The 4,214-nt window shown below is 56.8% G+C and overlaps 1 long non-coding RNA gene across 1 annotated transcript; it reads left to right on the forward strand.

Annotated features, from left to right (window-relative positions):
- Positions 1-621, forward strand: LOC113941596. The gene is made up of 3 exons (XR_003525714.1): positions 1-44; positions 311-417; positions 524-621. It is a non-coding gene; the product is annotated as an uncharacterized LOC113941596 (long non-coding RNA).
- Positions 622-4,214: the final 3,593 nt, after the last annotated feature.

The following is a 4,214-nucleotide window of genomic DNA, read 5'->3' on the forward strand; positions in this document are numbered from 1 at the left end:
GGTGGAGCACGTCAGCCTGGAGCACCCCCTCAGCCGGCACTGGGGTATGGCCCGGCCCCCCCAGCCCCGGGGGCACACTGGCAGGGGGGCCGGGGGGGAAAGGGGGCAACTGGGGGCGACTGGGAGGGAGTTTGGTGGGTCCTGGAGGTGAGGTGAGAGAGGTTGGAGGGTCCTAATGGGGCTGGGAGGGGCTTGGTGGGATCCCTGCAGGGGCTGGGAAGGGACTGGCAGGAGGTTTGAGGGGGTGCTGGGTGGCCTGGGAGAGTCTCTGGGAGGTTTTGGGGGTGCTGACCCCCCCGGCTCCCCCCAGAGATGCCACCGGACACCGTCCGCAGCAAGATCCTGGTGGGGGTCGGGGGCTTCGTCTTGGGCTTGGTCTTACTGGTGCTGGGGCTCGGCTTCTACCTGCGGGAGAAGGTAAAGGGGGGTCCCCGGGGGTCATGTCCCCCCCCTTGCTCTCCCACAGCCTCTGGGCCCCCCCTGTCCCCCCACCCCGCTCTCACCCCCTTTTCTCTCCCCACAGAGCTCCTGAGCCGCCGGCGGCCGCAGCCCCTCCCCGTGGCCTCGGGCCCAGCCGGGACCCCCCAGTCCAGCCCCACCTGCACTTTGGGGGGTCATGTGTCCCCCCCGGCCCTGTTTTTCTTTGTATTCTGACCCCAGCCAGCTGTTCCCAGTGTTCCCTTTAAAACTTCCCAGTTCTCTGCACTCCTGATTATTGGTGAGAAGTGGAGGGGCTGCGAAAATCCCAGGAACAGGGGATTTGGGCACTCCCAGAAAAAAAAAAAAACCTGCTAAAGGTGGTTTGGGCACATCTAGAGCTCAAAAATCTGGGGAACAGGTGGGTTTAGGCACTTTCAGCTCTTCAAATCTTGGAAAAGAGGAGTTTGGGCACCATCAGTGTCTGAAAAACCCAGGAACAGGGTGGTTGGGAACATTCAGACTCCTAGAAACATGGGGATATGGGCTCTCCTAGACCCTAAAAATCCCAGGGACCGGGTGGTTGGGGCACTTCCAGACCCAAAAATCTTGGAAAAGAGGGACTTGAACACACCCAGACTCCATCAAAATCCCAGGAACTGGGGAGTTTGGGCACAATCAGGGCCACAAAATCCTGGGAACAGGGCACTTTGGGACATGTCAGCCTCCCAAATACCCAGGAAAAGGGGGCTTGGAAACATTCAGAGCCTGAAAAACCTGGGAACGTGGGGTTTGGGCAATGTCAGCCTCCCAATAACCCCAAGAAGAGGGGGGTTTGAGCTCTCTCAGACCCCAAACATCCTAGAAAAAAGGGATTTTGGTTCTCCCAGACCCACAAAACTGTGAGAACAGGGGAGTTTGGGCACACTCAGAGTCCCAAAATCCCAGGAACAGGGGGTTTGATCACTCTCAGCTCCTCTAGTCTTGGAAAAGAGGAATTTGGGTGTCTGAAAAACATGGGAACGGGGGGTGGGGAACATTCAGACCCCAAAAATCTTGGGAACACGGGGGTATGGGCTCTCCTAGACCCTAAAAATCCAAAGGACGGGGTTAGGGCACTCCCAGAGCACAAAATATTGGAAAAGAGGGGCTGGACATTCCCAGACTCCAGAAATCCTGGGAACTGGGGGTTTGGGCACACTCAGACCCACAAAATCCTGGGAACGGGGGGGTTTGGGACAGGTCAGCCCCTCAAAAACCTGGAAGCAGGGGGGCTGGGACACACCCAGACGCTGAAAATCCTTGGAACAGGGGGGTTTGGGCAATGTCAACCTCCCAGTAACCCAGGAATGTGTGTTTGGGGTCTCCCAGCCCCAAAAAACCCTAGAAAAGAGCAGGTTAGGTACTCCCAGAAACCAAAAATTGTGAAAAAAGAGGGGCTTGGGCACTCTCAGACCCACAGAATCCTGGATGAAGGTGATTTGGGCACATCCAGACCCCCAAAATCCCTGGAACAGGGGGGTTGGGGCACTCGCAGACTCAGGAAATATTGGAAAGGAGGGGTTGGACACTCCCAGACTCCTCAAAATCCTAGAAACAAGGGAATTTGGGCACTCCCATCCCACCCAAAATCCCAGGAACAGGGGGGTTTGAGCACCTCCAGAGACACAAAATCTTTGGGGAAGGCATGTTTAGTCACCCCCAGCCCCTCAAAATCCTTGGACTGTGCAGGTTCAGGCCCTCAAATTTAGGGAAAACTGGTCTTTTGGCACTCCCAGATTTTGAAAATCTTGGAAAAAGTGGCTTTGGGCACTGCCAGCCTCTGAAAAACCCGGGAACAAGGAAGGGTTTGGCACACACAGACACCAAACATTCTAATAAAGTTCCATATTTTACAGCTACACCCAAGGTGGGCCCAGTTGCTCCCAGTCCCCCTCAGCATGGTTCCTTTCCCTCTCAGGGACTCCCAGTCTGAGTCCAGTATGGCCCCAGGCACTTTCAGTCACTGCCTGGACGATGCCATTTGCCCCCTGCATGGTCCCAGTTGCTCCCAGTATGATCCCACTAGGAGTCCAGTCACCCCCAGTATGATCCCAGCAACTTCCAGACACTTCCAGTACAAATCCAGTTTGTACCCAGTCATCTCGGTATGGTTGCAGTCCCTCTCCCATACTCCCAGTGTTATTGCAGTCACTCCCAGGATGATCCCTGTCAGTCCCAGTGTGATCCCAGCATGAGCCCAGCAGGGGCCCAGCTGCTCCCAGGATGATCCCAGTTGCCCCCAGCATGGTTCCAGTCACTCCCATTCACCCCTATTATGGTTCCACTCACTCCCAGACACTCCCAGTATATCCCAGTTGCCCCCAACATGCTCCCAGTTGCTCCCAGTATGATCCCAGTTGCCCCAGTTCTGGTCCCGCTGGCTCCAGTCCAGGTCTCGGTGTATCCCGGTGTCCCCCCTGTCCCCCCACCCCGCTCTCACCCCCTTTTCTCTCCCCACAGAGCTCCTGAGCCGCCGGCGGCCGCAGCCCCTCCCCGTGGCCTCGGGCCCAGTCGGGACCCCCCAAACCCTGCCCTGATTTTGGGGGCTTTGGGAGGGCACCCTTTGAGAGTGTGCTGAACATTCTGCTGCAGGCCTGCTTGCACAATCCAGACAGCAAGGACAGTGTGTCCTTGAGCAACACACAGGAGGAGGTTACATGAAGATAAACAAGAAGAGAGAATGTTATCCAGGATTGGAGGGCCTGGAAAGGTCTGATCGTTGCCTGGGGGACGTGAGGAGACAGAGTTACAGCTGTAGCGTGTGAGCCCTGTAGGACCCTGTATAGTTTGGGTAATTTTACAATAAAGTGGAGCATTGACTGTACCTCTGTGAGGATGTGTCTTTGACTCTGGAGCTCCTTTTCCATCTTCAGGCACCTGCCCTTCAACACGGCACCCAGAACACCCCAAAAAGTGCTGGGACATCCCTAAAATGCCCACAGCTCCTCAAAGACCCCCTAAACCAACCAAAGCCCACCCAGGACTCCACCTAACCCCATTGTTGGGGGGACTTTTATGGGCTCTGGTGTTACTGGGAGCCCCCCCAGCTTCAGGAGAGGAGCTCTGGGGTGAGTGGGGGGTGGGAAGAGGGGGGTGGGTGAGAAAAGGGGTGTGGAAAGGAGAGAAAAGGGGTGGTGGGACCCCCACACTGAATGGGACAGGAGTGGGACCCCCCAAAAGTGGAGGAGGAGGGGGACTGAGGATTGGGGGCTGATGGGAAAGGGGTGGGAGAGGTCAGAAGAGTGGGGAAAAGGGGAGGGTGGGACCCCCAAACTGAGCATGAGGGGGGCTGGGGATTGGGGGAATGATGTGTAAGGGTTGGGAGAGGGGGGAAAAGTGGGGGATGGGACCCCAAAACTGATCTTGGGGTGGCTGGGGATTGAGGGGACCATGGAAAAGTGGGAGGAACAGGGAGAGGGGTGGAAAAGGGGGGTGGTCTGGAGGGATGGACGGTCCCATGGGGGTCTTTGGGCACTGAAGGATTGGGAAAGGGGGGTGGTCCCCCTCAGCTCCCAACTGACTCTGGGGTGCTGGGGGCTGCTGGATCCAATCTCAGCCTTGCATTGTGCCAACAGTTGAAATTTAGAGCAATTCCAGAGGGGGGACTGAACCACCTTTGTCCCCCAGGCTTTAATGAGGGCATTTAAGGATGTACCTCGACCACCCCTTTAAGGGGGGGTTCAACACAGGGGGGGTCACGGAAAACAAAGGGTCAGGGCACATTTACCCCACTCTTCAAAGGTCTATTTGCCTCT

Source organism: Corapipo altera, unplaced genomic scaffold (assembly GCF_003945725.1).
Source record: "Corapipo altera isolate COAL_440 unplaced genomic scaffold, ASM394572v1 59595, whole genome shotgun sequence".
In the NCBI taxonomy this organism is placed as follows: Eukaryota; Metazoa; Chordata; class Aves; order Passeriformes; family Pipridae; genus Corapipo; species Corapipo altera.